Genomic DNA, 19,198 nt, shown 5'->3' on the forward strand with positions numbered 1-19,198 from the left:
GGCGGGGCGGCGCGGGATCTGGCTCCTCTTCCCCGATCCAGATGGGGGAAGGGGAGAGAGGCGTGGGAGAGAACAAGGGGAGTGGGGATCATGGGGTCGGGCTAGGGTTTCCTAGGGGGTTATGGAGAGTGGGGTGGGGCGCGACTGGGCCGGCCAGTGGTGGCCTGGTGGCCAGCTGGGCCACGGCCTAGCAGGGGGGGGGGGTTTCTTTCCTTTTCTTTTAATTTTGTTTATTTTTAGCTACTATTTTGCTATTTCTATTAAAGGCAAAGGATTTTTGGTTCAACAAGGCACTCGACACATAAATACTATGTAATTCTATGAGCTAGCACGGCATGTTCGAAGTTATTTTGAAATGTGCAAATATTTATTGAAATTGAAAACGATCAATTAAAAGTTGTTGGTCCAATTTTAATTAGTTTAAGGGCATTTTAATTTCTCATAAAATGTTGGTTTCTTTCAGGAAAATTGTTAGTGAATTTTGGCAACCCAACGGTCATTTTTGTTTTACCGTTTGAATAAATAAAAATTTGACTCTTTTCAATTTGAATTTGAATTCGGTTTGGATCCAAGTGAGGTTTAGAAATTTAATTGCGATGACATGGCACCATTAGTGTGTGGTTACTGTAGCTTAACTACTGGGGTGTTACAAATCTCCTCCACTACAAGAAATCTCATCCCAAGATTTAAGAGGGGGGGTAAGGGGAAAGTTCTGGTTACGAAGTTCTATTGAGTATTCTCGGTATTAGTTGCTCTTCTTGAAGAGGTTGATCCATTACGCTGATGTCTTCATTTCTCTGCTTCAGGTCATCATGATGAAGTCGACATCCTTTCTTCGGGAACGCCATCATGCTTATGAAAGAATAAAAGGGTGGGCATTCTGGGAGAACGGACCTCGGCAAGGTTGACTATCGGGTCGACAACATCGAGGAAGGTGGCAGAAAGTAACTCTCGAATCAAAACTTAAGAAAATATCGAGAGCAAAGTAAGGAGGTATCCTGGGAAGTTTCGAGCGGGCAGGCACTCGTTCGATGCCTGTTATAGGGCGTGAAAGGGTCAAAGCAATGGGAATAAGTATTGTGTCCGATATCAGACCTGAAGGTGGCTCGTGAATTACATACGAGGCCACGCGCGAGGAACCTTGGAAACAAGGGGTGTACATGAGAGTCGGGTTTCGATCCTGTGGAACTGTGGGTTATGGGCCCACCATGTGGGTTAAAAGTAGGAAGGGCGACGACGTCTTGCATGATACTGTAAGCAAGGCATGTCAGAGCATAGCATGTTAGAGGGTAGCCTGTTGATTATGTCGGCAACAATGTCGGTACCAAGGGCGAGGGACGAAGAGAACCATTTTCCTGCTCGTTGAAACGAGGCGGACCAATAGGCAAAGTTCTCGTCCATCGGTGGTTACTGGAATGCCGTCAACAATAGTAACAGGGTCTTACTGACAAGGTTGTACACCGAGGTGTTTACATAAGCAGGGAAATATTACTACTTATATCATATAGATCACCGGAAAGATTAAACAGAATAATGGAAAGGATAATGTGTCTAAACACATATTTCAGGGGCATGTCCTTCCCAAGGACAAGCAGAGCATGATATCCATGACAGGATAGAAAGTATAAAACCATTTAGGTAAGGGGAGAGGAATTTCATGACATTACCCAAACAACAGTGTTTGGATAATTGATAAAGAAAATTTTAGCATTGGGCTTCAAATGTTCTTGTTGAAAATCGGAGTACCTCAGACATGCTTCAAGATAGCATTGACATGGTCACTGGGTAAAGATGAAACTTTGGATACACAAAGGATCCATCAGGAACAACTCATAGAATAAGTCTTTCAATTTCCTCATGGAAGAATTGATAACCTTACTAAAAAGGAATCTATAACAGTAGGTCCTCCTGCCAGGTGTGCTGGGCACGACATCACCTTACCGGGTCATAAAAGAACATTGTTATTACCCTTGGAAATATATTCCAACCATCATATGTGACCGGGATTCAGATCTGGTCGGTGTTAGGATACCTCATACTCAGGGTGCCTGAGAAGAAAAGGTGTAACACACATTGACAAGATGATAATGTAAGATTGTTGGAAATGAACTATGGAAGCGAGTTCCAAAACAAGAGTTCATCATTTAACCAAGGAGAGGATGAAGAGGTGGCTGATGGAGTTGGCGACAACTCATAGAGATTTTCAAAAGATGGATTTCCACACTTATGTGAACAAAGAGATAACATTTGTCGGATCAAATGATATAAGGATGTATGCTCGAGGAAAACATACACAATTAAGCATTGGTTGAAAAGTGGACCCAAAATATGGTCTTAGGTAGCATGATATATGTTAGAAAGGTGATTCAACAAGAAATAGTCTAAGAATGAAATATCGACCATTAACTTGAAAGCAATAGGGTTGCTAGAAACACGAACAAGTTTGTGTTGAACGGAAGGCAATAAAGTGGTCGATCATAACACAAATCATCGAGGGCAAGGAGGGTACTTCTCATCATGAATTCAATTGATATTTTGGAAGGGGTCAAAATGTTGATGATGATCACGACACATTTGTCGAGAGGTTTCAGGAAGATGTAACCGATCGGCGATGACATCAAGTTAACGGAATGATGAAGCGAGAAGTTATTGAAACCATAGGTACGACACAAACTTGAAATCAAGCTTGTGGTTTAAGGAGAAATGATATGATGAGGAAAATCGACGTAAGCTTAGCTCATCATAGAAAATTGTGCCCCGGGAAGAAGGACCAGGTAGCACAGTTAAGAGCAGCACGATAAGGATATAGTCGATCAAGCTAGGAATGACTTGAAGGATTATTTAAACTCATAAGCAATGGAAATTATTTAGGGTTATTGAATCGGAGTGTGAACTCGATTCACTATTCGGTGTTCTCGGTTGGCGACAACCCAGAACCTAGGAACAATTGGATCCGATGAGTAATAATAGTTGATGAAGAACCCATAAGAAGTTATGATGTCTCATGATATCTCGAGATACCAGGGGGCAATACTCGGTGACAGATCAAAGTAGAGGTTGGACTGGGGTATTGCTCTATAGAAGACAAGTGCTTAAACTTGCACGAGAAATGGTATTTAAAGGGGGAACATGGTCGGAACCACGATTGCAAAAATGCCAGATCCTAGATATAAGATGAACTTATACCAAGGGAATAATTAATTTGAGAGAAGCTTTAATGATAAAATATACATCGTTTCCATGGGCATGAACACAAAGTTCAAGGTCGACTCCCACTTCTTCAATGTATAACCTTCCATTGACCTCTCATATTTCCAAAATGACAATAGTTGTTGAAATTTTTACCTGGTGCAATACCAGATAAGTATGACCCGTGAAATCTTTTGGGTTCACACGGATTAGGGAAGGCATAGGTTCAACCCATCAGGGCATCTTAGGAACATATACCACAAACTTGGAAGTAAATAATACAAGCTCGAAAGTAGAGCATGGTTCACAAAGCAGAGAACACAATTTACCAAAGGCATTATTTATCAGGGAAAGAACTTCTCAAGGTTTTTGTATACGAAGGACATTGTCTGATGATATTTCAACAAAGGATCTGACGGTCCATAGCGAAGCTAATGTGAGTATCGGCACACAACTAGATGAAGAAACAATGCGAAGGCATTGGATTATAGAAGCAACTGGCTAATTCAAAGCTCACATGAAAAGGAATTATGATTTCCAAATCAAAGGATCAGAAGCAAATGCTCTGATTAAGGATGGATAAGTTGAGTAAGCTTAGGGGTAAAATCGACAACAATTTGATTGGTCGAGATTCAGCTCACGTTTAAAATGATGTCTGAGCCGAAAGGATGAATTCTAGGATCTGATTGAGGATTGCGAGCATTCGCAACATATTAAATCAATGGACTCAAAATGATTGTGACAAAGGCTACCAATAAGATTACTATACATATGGGCTTAACCATAATGCAAGCAAGCAAGAATTTCAAGAGCAATAAGTTGCTAAGGATTTTCGAAAGATCGAATAGTATTTTGAAGACCTTAGTGAAACACATAATCAACTGGGAATGGGCGGATACTTGATACGTGCGAGAAAGTATTCGTAGGGGTCTTCAGGTTGCAAAGGACTGCAAGGGCAGTGTCACAAAATATTCTCAGAACAATAGAGAGGATTTCAGGGTATCTTGTAATAACAAGATCAACAGGGGACTAAGGTAAGAATGGCAAGTGCATGTAGTTATCTATAGGGTTTGATGGTGGAAGGGAATTGCAAACACAATGAGCACAAGCTCTCGGGATAACATCGGAGAGTATCTTCTGAATCTACTGGCGCAGCAGGCGATCATCTGTAATAAGGGGCTCTCCGGAAGGAAGTAATTACAAGAACCTAGAGTTAGAATTAGCAAAATTATTTAACCCGAATAGAAGAGAGATCAGAGTCCCAAAGTATAGATGAGGAATAAAGGATCCTAATACCACCCATTCGCGACGTGGGCCCGTAAGCCACACAGCCATGTTAGTAAAGTTTTGCAACGTCTAGACTCGACTTCCGCCAAGGAGTTGGAAGAGGGATTCCTACAGGCAGTCGGCTCTGATACCAACTTGTGACGCCCCCGATTTGATCGTACACTAATCATACACGCAAACGTGTACGATCAAGATCAGGGACTCACGGGAAGATATCAGAACACAACTCTATAAATAAAATAAGTCATACAAGCATCATATTATATGCCAGGGGCCTCGAGGGCTCGAATACAAGAGCTCGATCATAGATGAGTCAGTGGAAGCAACAATATCTGAGTACAGACATAAGTTAAATAAGTTTGCCTTAAGAAGGCTAGCATAAACTGGGATACAGAACGAAAGAGGCGCACACCTCCTGCCTGGGATGCTCCTAAACTACTCCTGGTCATCGTTAGCGGGCCGCATGTAGTAGTGGGCACCTCCAGTGTAGTAGAAGTCGTCATCGACGGTGGCGTCTGGATCCTGGGCTCCAACATCTGGTTGCGACAACCAGGTAGAAGGGAAAGGGGGAAAGGGAGAGAAAAGCAACCGTGAGTACTCATCCAAAGTACTCGCAAGCAAGGAGCTACACTACATATGCATGTGTGTCGGTGTCAAAACCGGCGGATCTGGGGTAGGGGGTCCCGAACTGTGCGTTTAGGCCGGATGGTAACAGGAGACAAGGGACACTACCCAGGTTCGGGCCCTCTTGATGGAGGTAAAACCCTACGTCCTGCTTGATTAATATTGATGATATGGGTAGTACAAGAGTAGATCTACCACGATATCAAGGAGGCTAAACCCTAATAGCTAGCCTATGGTATGATTGTTGTATGATGAAGTTGTCCTACGGACTAAAACCCTCCGGTTTATATAGACACCGGAGAGGGTTAGGGTTACACAAAGTCGGTTACAATGGTAGGAGATCTTGAATATCCGCGTCGCCAAGCTTGCCTTCCACGCCAAGGAAAGTCCCATCCGGACACGGGACGGAGTCTTCAATCTTGTATCTTCATAGTCCTGGAGTCCGGCTGAAGGTATAGTCCGGCCATCCGGACACCCCCTAATTCAGGACTCCCTCAGTAGCCCCTGAACCAGGCTTCAATGACGACGAGTCCGGCGCGCAGATTGTCTTCGGCATTGCAAGGCGGGTTCCTCCTCCAAATTCTTCATAAAAGTTTGTAAACACCAAGAGTAGTGTCCGGCTCTGCAAAATAAGCTTCCATGTATTGCCATAGAGAGAATAATATTAACACAAATCTAATCTGCTGACATATTCTGCAGCGTGATATCACACTACGGCCAAGCCTTTATTCGAATCGTTTTCACTTCTCCACCTCAGCGTGTTTTGCGAGGCGGTTTCCTTGGCACGTCTTGTCAAAGAAGAGATCGTGTCCCCTTTGTTTACGGGATTCTCGTTAATACGGATGTGGGTAACCCAACCGCGCCACTTATCATGGCGCTTGGGAGGCAGGCGAGTTTTACTAGGCTGGTGGGGACGCATAGTCGCATCCGCCCATATAAGGGGATAAGGATCCACCTTTTTACCTACGCCTTCTTCCTCCTTTTCCTATCCATCTTCTGCGCACCGGAGCTCCAGCGCCCAAGCCCGCACTTCCTACCTCAACCCTCTCCAACAATGTCCGGAGCGGGAGGCAAGTGGATGGTCTCATCCGTCACGGAGGGCCATGTCAAAAGGTTAAGGAAGGCCGGATACTTGTCCAAAGACATCGCGCACCGGCTTCCTGAGGAGGGGCAGCTTCTCCCCACCCCAAGGCCCCATGAGAGGGTAGTATTTCTTCCCCACTTCCTCCGCGGACTGGGTTTTCCTCTCCACCCATTTATCCGCGGGCTCATGTTCTACTATGGCCTAGATTTCCACGATCTGGCCCCGAACTTCATCCTCAATATCTCGGTGTTTATCGTTGTGTGCGAGGCTTTCCTCTGCATTCGCCCCCATTTCGGCCTCTGGCTCAAGACCTTCAACGTCAAGCCAAAGGTGGTGTGCGGCAACCAGGCGGAGTGCGGAGGTGCCATGGCGGGCAAAATGGCCAACGTCCTATGGCTCGAGGGCTCCTTTGTGGAGACCTTGAAGGGGTGGCAGTCAGGGTGGTTTTACATCACCGAGCCACGGGATCCGAAGTGGATCGCAGCCCCTGAATTCCGATCCAGACCCCCTACACGGCTTACGTCCTGGAAGGAGACGAGCTTGTTGTGGGGCGACGAAGAAGAGTTGACCGGACTACAAAAATGCATCAAGTCCCTGGTGAACAAGCAGCTCAAGCTTGTCAAAGTAATCCAGGTCATGCTCGTCCGCCGGATCCTTCCGTGTCAAGAACGGGACTTCAATTTGTGGGAGTTCAACCCAGCGCAGCACCGAACTCTAAGCAGGCTCTTCGACATGACGTATGAAGATGTCTGGAGGGGGCTAACCAAAGGCGTCGAGGCTCCCACATCTGCCTCCGAAGACCGTGGATTCAGCTCGCAGCGTCCTGCTGGCGAGGTAAGATATTTCCATCTTTTACAGGACGTTAAGTTTTTTCATAGTTTGACTCTATGCGGGATCTAAACTCCCTCACCTTTGACAGGATTGGCGGGAGAAGTCCGGACAGATTAACTATCCGGCTGCCTTGCCCGAAGACCCAGCCCTTGCTCTCATAGAGAAGCTGCTGGTTCCGGCACCTTATGTGGTGCCGGAGAAGAAGGCCAAGAAGAAGAAGGCCACGGGGACTCGAAAGAGTTCCCGGCATATGGTGGTGTCGGACTCGTCGTCCGACGAGTCCGAGACGCACTCCTCCCGTGAAGGCGAGGAGGAGGAAGAAGAAACCTCTCCCCCTCCAGCGGGGGGCGGAAAGAAGAGGGAGGCCGCCCCAGTAGGGGAGGCCGAGGGGTCCAAGAAGAGGAAAACCCCTCCGCCGGACTACGTCCCCGACGCCGACGAGGACGAAGAGGAGTGGCCGGACAGGGCCAAGCGTCCGGCGAGATCGTAAGTGTTCGGATACCAGAGTAACTCGTGATATTCCTTTTGTTGCATAGCTTTCCCTAATGTCGGATATAATCATGCAGTCCGCCCAAGGACGGGCTCGACGAGTCGTCGAGCGGCTCCTTGGATTCATCGGACGTGAATTCAGTTCCGCCTACTGCTTCCCCCTGTGCTGCGGATGACGCCGAAGTGGCGTCGCGACAAGCTCCGGGGCGAGAGGAGGTGGTCCAGGAGGAGCCGCGAGGCGACCTCCCAGACACCAGGAGTGAAGGGGACAAGACCCCCTGGGCTCCAAGTCTGGCTTTAAGCCAGAGACTGCGCCGGAATCATCAACGGTTCCGGACCGCGGTAGGCGAATGGTAGAGGCAAAGGTGTCCCGATGTTTCGATGAGATGGTGGCTTTCGTTTTCTGTGGGAGTCGACCTTGACGATCCGACTATGAACGTGCGAGACGTCGCGCCTTAGCAATCGCTAAACCAACTTCCGAGGGGTTATTGACCACGCCGGAGCACGATCAACCTGACCACGAGGGCCTGTTTCCTGCGAGCAAACGAAGAACAAGCAAGAAACTGAGATTGCAATCTGGATATTGCGAATATAAGATGAAAGCTTTATTGATCAAGGTGGGGTTCTGTGACGTCTTGGTCTGGTCGTTGGACACAAACAAAGTACGCGAAGTTGCAGCTATGGCGAACTTTTAATCTAAACAAAACCCAAAGTCTAAACGACGCCCTAAGGGCTGTATATATGGAGGAAGAGAGGGGAATTTCGTGGCCCTTGAGGGTGGGGTCCGAAACCAACCCTAACTCTTGTTTCCCCACACATACGGACTCTAAAAATAGCCTATACTTAAGTATTTCGAAATTACATGGGCCTGGCCCATTAATAAGGTGACGCAGCACCTAGAATAGCCTATGGACGAATATGATGAAGTGGCATCTTGTATATTTCGTCCATGACTTCATGCACTCCTTATGGCGGCTTCAAAGTCCTGAAATCATCACTTGTAACTCCGTTCTTGATCCCCTTGCGCATGCCATCAACTCCATGCGTGTTCTTGCTCCAATGTTCATCCTTCTCCAAGTTAGGCCCTTTATTTGAAAGCAAAACAAATGTATCCAATTTAGGCAGCATCATAATCTCATGAACATTAGAATCATTACCAAGAAACGAAAGTACCTGGTAATTTAATTGGCGTTTGCGAACTCTAGTAATTGGTCCAGTATATGTAACAGTAGGGGCTGTGGGTGTAACAATGGTATTGATGTCCTCATCAGCGAACTCCTGCCAAGAGGAGCAAGCCTACTGAGTCGACGTCCTCCGTCCAGCCGGAGGCGCCGGACAATCTGCTGGAGGAGCTTAAAGGCGCCTCCATCGACGAGGAGCACCGTGCCATCATGAGTACGGTGATCCAGAAGGTTCGGTCCGCCAAAAGCGGACTGACTGAAGCTTGTGCTAGCCTTCTAACAGGCTTCGAGGTAAGTAAAAATATGTAAAAATATTACCGTATAGACAGTAGCCCCTGATGCTCTGTTTGGCGTTCGGAAAGAAAAGCCGAATAGAGGATCTATTAAATATCGCAGGAGTCTAACTAAAAAGGAGTCAATATACGTATGCAGGCTTCGCTGCTGGCCATCGCCGCACTGACTGCGGAGGTGGGTGCCCTGAAGCATGGCCTCAAGCGGACCGAGCAAGAGCTCGGCCTTGCCAAACGGCAGCTCGAGGAGAAAGAAAGTAAGAGATACCTTATAGAAAAATGCCTATAGGGAGGCATAATTGCAAAAAATGACAGGAGTATACTGCTTATTGTAGGGGCCACAACTGAGGTGGCGACCCTCAAGTAGGCGCTGTCCGAGGCCGAGAAGAAAGCGGCCATGGAGCGCGCCGAGCGGGAGAAATTTGAGGCGCAGGTCAGCGAGGTGCGGCAAGAGCTTCAGGTTCTCATGCGAAAACATGAGAGTTTGGAGCTCGACTCGAAGACGCGAGCATCCGAGCTTGTTGCGGCCCTTAAAACTGCCAAATCTGCCAAGGCCGAAGCCCAGAAGGCCCTCCAGGAATTGGATGCGGTGAAAAAGATAGCGGCGGGTAAGGCATTCTATATGCAAAGCAGACATATAAAAGTAAACTACTTGTTACTTACCCGAATCCGGAGCTCTCCAGGGGCATTCGCAGATCTTCCCCGCAGCGTATCCGATGCCGCCGCATTCTACCGAGCCGAGGAAGGCAGCTCAACGGAGAAGGTGTTCTGGTCTCAGTACACTAAGGCCGGACACCCTATGCCCTTGAGTGACCAGCTGAAGCAGCTGGTCGAGCTCCACAAGGCGGCCGAACAGGCCCTGAAGGGCTTCCTAGTTCAGCTGTGGCCTAGAGAGGCCCTGCCTGGGAGCTACTTTGGGCTGGTGCGGCGGCTGGTGGAGGCTTGTCCAAGGCTCGAGGTCATCAAGCGCTCCGTCTGCATCGAAGGTGCCCGTAGGGCCCTTGCCCGTGCAAAGGTGCATTGGGGTAAGCTGGACGGTGAGAAGCTTGTGAAGGACGGGCCGCCGCCAGGGAAGGAGCATCGCAAGCCCGAGAACTATTACAAGGATGTTCTTGCTGGTGCCCACCTTGTGGCGGATGAATGTACCAAGGATGTAATTTTTGAATGAACTCGCTCGTGTTATCCTGTGCGCTGAAAACTTGTTCATATGCGCTAAGCAATGCTTGAATTTAAAATATTACTTTCTGTGCGGCCGTTTATCAAAAAATGGAGAGATGGCCAGTCGTCGACTTCTACCCCCATGCCACTAGTGCTGGGGTGTTCGGGATAAACCTGAGCGCTCTTTTTCCCATGATTGGGTCTGTCAAGGGAGGCGGTCAGCACAACGAACAAGGCAATCGGACTATAATGCTTGAGCACTCTCACTTAGCCATAGAACTCTATAATTTTAAATTTCGGCGAAGCCCCTAGTATTCGGAAGACCGAGTTCGGGGCGCTATCCACGCCTTGGCCGGACAAAGCCGGTTCCTCGCTCGAATCAGCATAAGCCTTTAAGGACTCGAAAAACCTCTCGAACAGCGACCGGTCTCTCGCCTCATCATGACAGTCAGTTTTAGCTTTCTCCACTGAGGTGCTCGGCCCAGCTCAACTGGGGCACAATCGTAGTGGTTCTCCTAGTGCTACCTTAGCCGATATAGCGGAACGTTAGGCACCAAAACATAGGAGCCGGGCAAACCCAACTATTGACCCAAATCATGATTCGGAGCCGATGCATATAGTGCTATAAGTTCGGGGTGCCGCACTTGTGAAAGTGGACGGACTTCTCACGCCATATTGATGGGTACTGAAGCCCCTGGCGTATTTTGCCGTACCACAGTGTACGGATGCAGCATGTTATTAATAAACATATATATAAAAAGAGGGTAATGCAAGGAATAGACAAAAAGCTATGCATTGTTTATAGAAAGGCTGCTATGAAAGCGGAACGATACAAATAGTGCGATAAGCCAAATAAATTGGACTATTTAACATGTCCTGGCCAGGGGCAGGCCGCGGAATTGTATTAAAAAATAGGTATACTCCTCGCAATAGAGACCACCTGGGAGTTCCATGATGCGGCGTGGCTTGTCTGCTTCCCTGGATCTTGCATCGTTTGTGCGGCAGTTGAATTGCCGAACGGGTCATCCGAAGTATGGAGTCCTGAGAGTAAGAGAAAAAAAAGAAGGAATCCGGCAGCCCCTGGTGCGGTTTAAGCCGTATTCCGGGTGTGCCATGATAGTGCCCCTTCCCCTGTGCCCATGGTATTTCAAGAGCGTAGTTATGTACGCGAAGCGCTGGTTTCGCTATATCGCGAGGGCTGGGGTTGGGGCCGCATTGCTATGCTAGCTCGGAACGTGCCAGGCGGTCCTGTTGTAGGGTACTCCGGGCGCGCTTGACAGTGTCCGGCTTTTTGAAGGCCGAACTGGAGAACTGCCTAGAGAGGCTGCTTTGTACTTCTGCTGCGAGCGTTGCCGTGTGCTCCTCCGTTCGGAGGAGCATTCAGTGTTCCCATTGACCGTGATTACTCCTCTAGGGCCTGGCATCTTGAGCTTGAGGTATGCATAGTGCGGTACCGCGTTGAATTTTGTGAATGCGGTTCGCCCGAGCAGTGCGTGATAGCCACTACGGAACGGGACTATGTCGAAGATTAACTCCTCGCTTCGGAAGTTATCGGAAGATCCGAAGACCACTTCCAGTGTAACTGAGCCTGTACAGTTGGCTTCTACACCTGGTATGACGCCTTTAAAGGTCGTTTTGGTGGGCTTGATCCTCGAGGGATCTATGCCCATCTTTCGCACTGTATCCTGGTAAAGCAGGTTCAGGCTGCTGCCGCCATCCATGAGGACTCTTGTGAGATGAAATCCGTCAATGATTGGGTCTAGAACCAATGCGGCGAAGCCGCCGTGACGGATGCTAGTGGGGTGGTCCCTTCGATCAAAGGTGATCGGGCAGGAGGACCATGGGTTGAACTTTGGGGCGACCGGCTCCGTCGCATATACGTCCCGTAACGCACGCTTCCGCTCCCTCTTGGGGATGTCGGTTGCGTATATCATGTTCACCGTCCGCACTTGCGGGGGAAATCCCTTCTGTCCACTGTTGTTCGGTGGCGTGGGCTCCTCCTCGTCGTCGCTATGCAACCCCTTGTCTTTGTTTTCGGCTCTTAACTTGCCTTCCTGCTTGAACACCCAACAATCCCTGTTGGTGTGATTGGCTGGCTTTTCTGGGGTGCCATGTATCTGGCACAAGCGGTCGAGTATTCGGTCCAAACTGGACGGGCCCTGTGTTTTTCTATTGAATGGCTGTTTCCGTTGACCGGATTTGTAGCCTCGAAATCCGGCATTAACTGCCGTATCCTTGTTGCTGTCACTGTTAACGCGGCGCTTTTGCTTGTTCCAACGCGACCTGTCACTTTTGTCCTTGGTATTCGAATTACCAGTGTTCTTGGTTAAGTTGTTACCGCGAGCTAGCCAGCTGTCTTCTCCCGCGCAAAAGCGGGTCATGAGTGTCGTGAGGGCTGCCATTCGACTTTTCCTGTCCTAGGTGCCGGGCCAGCCACTCGTCACGGATATTATGCTTGAAGGCCGCTAAGGCCTCTGCGTCCGGATAGTCGACTATCTGGTTTTTCTTTGTTAGGAACCGTGTCCAGAATTGCCTGGCCGATTCTTCTGGCTGCTGAATTATGTGGCTTAGGTCATCGGCGTCCGGTGGTCGCACATAAGTGCCCTGGAAGTTGTCAAGGAATGCGGCTTCCAGGTCCTCCCAAGAATCGATTGAGTTTGCTGGCAAGCTGTTAAGCCAATGCCGGGCCGGTCCCTTGAGTTTGAGTGGGAGGTATTTGATGGCGTGTAGATCATCGCCGCGGGCCATGTGGATATGGAGATAATCCTCGATCCATACCGCAGGATCTGTTGTGCCATCGTACGATTCGATGTTTACGGGTTTGAAGCCCTCTGGGATTTTACGATCCATTACTTCATCTGTGAAGCATAGTGGGCGTGCGGCGCCTCTGTATTGGGCTATATCACGACGCAGCTCGAAGGAGCTTTGTCAATTGAGTTCGGCCCGGCCGGATTCATTGCGTCCGGAGTGACGATCACTGTCACGTGCCGTGGGGCGCCTGCGCGATCCGTAGATCGATCTTGTTTGCCTTGCCTTGTCCTCCAGGATGTCGCGCAGGTCGGGTGCATTTTCCCGTGCCTTAGTATGCTTGACGCGGTGCCGAGGCATGGCTTGAGTGGAGGGCCAAGAGGCCTCTCTGTCGCGGCCACGAGGTGGCCGGTCGGCCATGTCATGCGCTGGTGATGTAGGTGCTTCCTCCTCTAGTCGGGGTAGCAGCCTGTGCTTTGGGTAATTTTTGGAGGGGCGTTCGAGTTCATACTCTTCGGCCGCAAGGACTTCAGTCCATTTGTCAGCTAGCAAATCCTGATCAGCTCTAAGCTGTTGCCGCTTTTTCTTGAGGCTGCTTGACGTGGCCATGAGCCTGCTTTTAAAACGCTCTTGTTCGGCAAGATCCTTTGGCACGACGAACTCGTCGTCGTCGAGGATTGCCTCGTCTTCGGAGGGAGGCGTATAATTATCGTCCTCAACCTCTTGGTCTGCCGCCCTCTCGTGAGGGCTGGCTTCTCTGTCCTCCTGTGCCGAATTTTGCTGGAGGGGGTGTGCTTCGGCGCTATCCGGAGTAGTATTATCTCCTGTGCCGGAATCACCGTTTTTGCTTTGGCGGGATTTAGAGCGGCGCCGCTGACGCCGGCGCTTGGGCTGTTTCTTAGAGGTATCGTCCACCGCTGTTCCATCGCCATCTCCATCCTTTGGAGTGTCCACCATATATATGTCATATGACGAGGTGGCCTTCCAACGCCCTATAGGTGTTGGTTCTTGTTCGTCTCCTGCATCGTCGTCCATGCCGTCGATGTCTTCGGAGTCGAAGTCAAGCATGTCGGTTAAGTCGTCGACAGTGGCTACGAAGTGGGTGGTGGGTGGGTTTTGAATTTCTTCATCGTCCGTATCCCAACCTTGCTGACTGTAGTCTGGCCAGGTCTCTCCTGATAAAGAGAGAGACTTTAGAGAATTCAGGATGTCGCCGAAGGGCGAGTGCTGAAAGATGTCCGCGGCGGTGAACTCCATTATCGGCGCCCAATCGGATTCGATCGGCGGGGGCGTGGGGGGCTCGGAGTTCGGAGAGGAATCCGGCTCTTCGGAGTCACGGGCCATGCGGAGTGCGGGGCTGGAGTTCGGCTCGATCACCTCTGAGATCGTAGCCCCTGAGGCAGCGTCCAACCGCTGATCCTTGATTGGCGCAGTGGGCTCCGAATCAATGGTCGGAACTGATGCGTGTGCGGCCTCCAAGGCATTGTTCGGCGGCAGAGCTATATCATGCCCATCGAGACAGTGCGGCACGCTTGGCTGTGGCTCGAATTCGTCGAAGATCAAGTCCCCGCGGATGTCAGCCGTGTAGTTTAGGCTTCCAAACCTGACCTGATGGACAGGGGCGTAACTTTCGATCTGCTCAAGGTGACCAAGCGAGTTGGCCCGCAGTGCGAAGCCGCCGAAGACGAAGATCTGTCCGGGGAGAAAAGTCTCACCCTGGACTGCATCATGATTGATGATCGAAGAAGCCATCGGGCCTGAAAGCGACGACACAGAGGAACTCTCAATGAAAGCACCAATGTTGGTGTCAAAACCGGCGGATCTCGGGTAGGGGGTCCCGAACTGTGGGTCTAGGCCGGATGGTAACAGGAGACAAGGGACACAATGTTTTACCTAGGTTCGGGCCCTCTTGATGGAGGTAAAACCCTACGTCCTGCTTGATTAATATTGATGATATGGGTAGTACAAGAGTAGATCTACCACGAGATCAAGGAGGCTAAACCCTAATAGCTAGCCTATGGTATGATTGTTGTATGATGAAGTTGTCCTACGGACTAAAACCCTCCGGTTTATATAGACACCGGAGAGGGTTAGGGTTACACAAAGTCGGTTACAATGGTAGGAGATCTTGAATATCCGCGTCGCCAAGCTTGCCTTCCACGCCAAGGAAAGTCCTAACCGGACACGGGACGGAGTCTTCAATCTTGTATCTTCATAGTCCTGGAGTCCGGCTGAAGGTATAGTCCGGCCATCCGGACACCCCCTAATCCAGGACTCCCTCAATGGGTATATGTGTAAAGGGGCCATATCGGTGGACTGAACTGCAGAATGCCGGAATAAGAGGGGGATAGCTAATCCTGTCGAAGACTACGCTTCTGGCAGCCTCCGTCTTGCAGCATGTAGAAGAGAGTAGACTGAAGCCCTCCAAGTAGCATTACATAGCATAATCCTACCCGGCGATCCTCTCCTCGTCGCCCTGTTAGAGAGAGACCACCGGGTTGTATCTGGCATTTGGAAGGGTGTGTTTTATTAAGTATCTGATTCTAGTTGTCATAAGGCCAAGGTACAACTCCAAGTCGCCCTGTTACCGAAGATCACGGCTATTCGAATAGATTAACTTCCCTCCAGGGGTGCACCACATTTCCCAACACGCTTGATCCCCTTTGTCCGGACACACTTTTTTGGGTCATGCCCGGACTCGGAAGATCAACATGTCGCAGCCCTACCTAGGCAGAACAGAGAGGTCAGCACGCCGGTCTAAATCCTATGGCCCAGGGGTCTGGGCCCATCGCCCATTGCACACCTGCACGTTGCCTACGCGGCGGGTGAGCAGACCTAGCCTCCCTTATACAAGAGCAGGAGTTCCAGTCCAACCCGGCGCGCGCCGCTCAGTCGCTGACGTCACGAAGGCTTCGGCTGATACCACGACGTCGAGTGCCCATAACTGTCCCCGTGTAGATGGCTAGTGCGTATAGGCCAGTGGCCAGACTCAGATCAAATACCAAGATCTCGTTAAACGTGTTATCTTGAAATAACCGCGAGCGCTGACCAGGGCCAGCCCCACCTCTCTCCTAGGTGGTCTCAACCTGCCCTGTCGCTTCGCCACAAAGATCCACACAGAGGGCCGTTTGGACAAAGGTCCTTTCAGCCCCCAATCCGTGAATCACTCGCGGGTGCTTCACGAGCCGACCCGACTTTAGTCACCACATGTATCATGTATAAAGTATATAGTATACACCCGTGATCACCTCCCGAGTGATCACGGCCCGATAGTATAGCATGGCAGACGGACAAGTAGGTAGGGCCACTGATGATAAACTAGCATCCTATACTAAGCATTAGCATTGCAGGTAAAGGTAACAACAGTAGTAGCAAGGACAGGCTATGCATCAGGATACGATTAAAAAGCAGTAATCATGCTACACTACTCTAATGCAAGAAGTAGAGAGAAAGAGTAGGCGATATCTGGTGATCAAAGGGGGGGCTTGCCTGGTTGCTCTGGCAAGAGAGAGGGGTCGTTAACACCGTAGTCGTACTGGGTAGCAGCGGCGTCGGTCTCGGTGTCTAGCGAGAGAAGAGGGGGAAGAAACAATAAATATTAAGAAAACAGATGCATAGCGATGCAAGACATGACAAGTATCGGTGCTAGGGGTGCCCTAACGCGGTATGAGGTGGTACCAGTGAAGGGGGAAAACATTCGGGAAAGTATTCCCGGTGTTTCACGTTTTCGGACAGATGAACCAGAAGGGGAAAGTTGCGTGTTCGCTATGCTAGGGATGTGTGGCGGACGAACGGGCTACGCATTCGGGTTCGTCTTGTCGTTCTGAGCAACTTTCATGTACAAAGTTTTTCCATCCGAGCTACGGTTTATTTTATATTAATTTTTAAAGTTTTAATTCATTTTCTAAAATTATCAGATTATTTTAATTCGAAATAAATGTGAATTGCTAGGTGCACCCAGCTCTGGGTACACATAAGTGTACCAGAGGGGCTGACATGTGGGTCCAAGGGGTCCCAGTTGACCAGTCAAACTTTGATGGGTCAATAGGGGGTGGGGCCCCCTTGTCATACACTGTTTTACTAACCTAACAGATTAAAAAGACTAATTAGGTTATTAGGTTAACTAACACAGGTTAATTAAGTTAATTAGCTAACTAAACAGGATTAATTAAGTTAATTATTTAGTTAATTAATTAATTAACTATTTTTATTATTAATTAAGTATTTTTTAATTATTATTATTACTTTTTTTCATTTTCGTTCTGGGCATGGGCCCCGTTCGTCATAGGCCCAGGGGGAGGTTGCGGGCGCCGGGTGAAATGGGCACCGGGCGCCGTGGGTGTGGCCCGAGCGGGCGCACGCCCAGGGGCGGGCGTACCCGGCCGGGCGCCGGAGCAGAGGAGGCCGGAGGCCACGGCGCCGCCCAAGCAGTCGGAGTGGCGTGGCGAAACGGCGGCGAGGACGAGCGATGGAGGTGGCGATGGCGCCTGGAGATGGCGCCGCAGTGGAGGGCACGCCAGCGAGGCGGCGATAGGCAGTGGTGGCGCACGGCGCCGGCGAAACATATGTGGGCGGCGCGAGCGGCGGCGAACAGGGGCCGTGAGCGGGGCCGGCGAGGTGCCTGCAGGGGGCGGTGGCGAGCGCGTTCGTCTGTGGCGGCGGGGCGATGCGGCGGCAGGTACGACGAGGTCGCGGGAAGCAGTGACAGCGGCGCAGCAGGGCGCACGCGAGGAAGGGCGCGGCCCGAGCGAGCGCGGCGAGGGGGGATACATGCATGGACCGCCACCGGTGAACGAGCAGCAGCGGGCAGCGGCGAAGGCAGGCGCCAGCGTGGGAGAGCAGAGAGGGGGGGTCCACGGGCGCTGGCCGGCAGCAGCGGACGGCGGGGTGCGCGTTGCGCGACACATGGGGGTTTCGGGCGCGCGCGCGGGGGGGGGGGGGGGAGGACGGGGCCTCACCGGCATGGCCGTAGGGTCAAGGGCAGTGGGCTCGGGGTGGCCGATGGGGTAGCAAGACGGCGAGGCAGCAGGGCAACGGCGGTGATGCTTTGGTGAGGAGACGAGGACAACGAAGCTTCGGGGCAGAGACGGCGGGGTTGGGGAGCGCCGGGGCGCGGTCCAGGTCCAGGCGCAGGCAGGGGGAAGCAGATGGTGGGGCGGCGCGGGATCTGGCTCCTCTTCCCCGATCTAGATGGGGGAAGGGGAGAGAGGCGTGGGAGAGAACGAGGGGAGTGGGGAGTGGGGATCGTGTGGTCGGGCTAGGGTTTCCCAGGGGCTTACGGAGAGTGCAGTGGGGCACGACTGGGCCGGCCGGTGGTGGCCTGGTGGCCAGCTGGGCCACGGCCCAGCAGGGGGGGGGGTTGTTTCCTCTTCTTTTAATTTTTTTTTTATTTTTAGCTACTGTTTTGCTATTTCTATTAAAGGCAAAGGATTTTTGGTTCAACAAGGTACTCGACACATAAATACTATGTAATGCTATGAACTAGCACGACAAGTTCCAAGTTATTCTGAAATGTGTAAGTATTTATTGAAATTCAAAACGATCAATTAAAAGTTGTTGGTCCAATTTTAATTAGTTTAAGGGCATTTTAATTTATCATAAAATGTTGGTTTCTTTCAAGAAAATTGTTAGTGAATTTTGGCAACCCAACGGACATTTTTGTTTTACCATTTGAATAAATAAAAATTTGACTCTTTTCAATTTGAATTTGAATTCCGTTTGGATCCAAGTGAGGTTTAGAAATTTAATTGTGATGACATGGCACCATTAGTGTGTGGTTACTATAGCTTAACTACTGGGGTGTTACAAGTTAGCACAAGATAAGTATCGCTCAAAGAAATTTGATGCATGGTATAAGAACATGTCATCCATCATGAAAGAATTGTTGTTATGTATAACACAATGGGGATGCAAATTGAGCATACAAGTATAGCAAGTGTGTGGCACAACAATAGCATTTTTACTCATGGGGCGCATATTGTGCACACAAGTATTGGGATCATGCAATGAATGGGACGAATCAAAATCTCCTAACATGTATGAGGAAACTATGTTGGTATCCTCGTGAGCAATATTGGAAACATCATATGGAGAAAATGGACAACATTTAAAACAATGCATATCCGAAGCTAGGTGGTCATGGCATGGCATATGAGATAAATGATGCAAAGGGAGCATATCAATATCATCACAAGAAAAACAAATGCCAATAACCATGGGCTTGTCATCTATGCCATATGTGCAAATTGGGTTCATTTTAATGGTCACTACGATGAGATTGCAAATATGACATATGATGGATCTCATGCATAGCATAT

The sequence above is a fragment of the Triticum urartu genome, chromosome 7A (assembly GCF_056163025.1).
Source record: "Triticum urartu cultivar PI428250 chromosome 7A, HENAU_Tu73, whole genome shotgun sequence".
Lineage (NCBI taxonomy): Eukaryota > Viridiplantae > Streptophyta > Magnoliopsida > Poales > Poaceae > Triticum > Triticum urartu.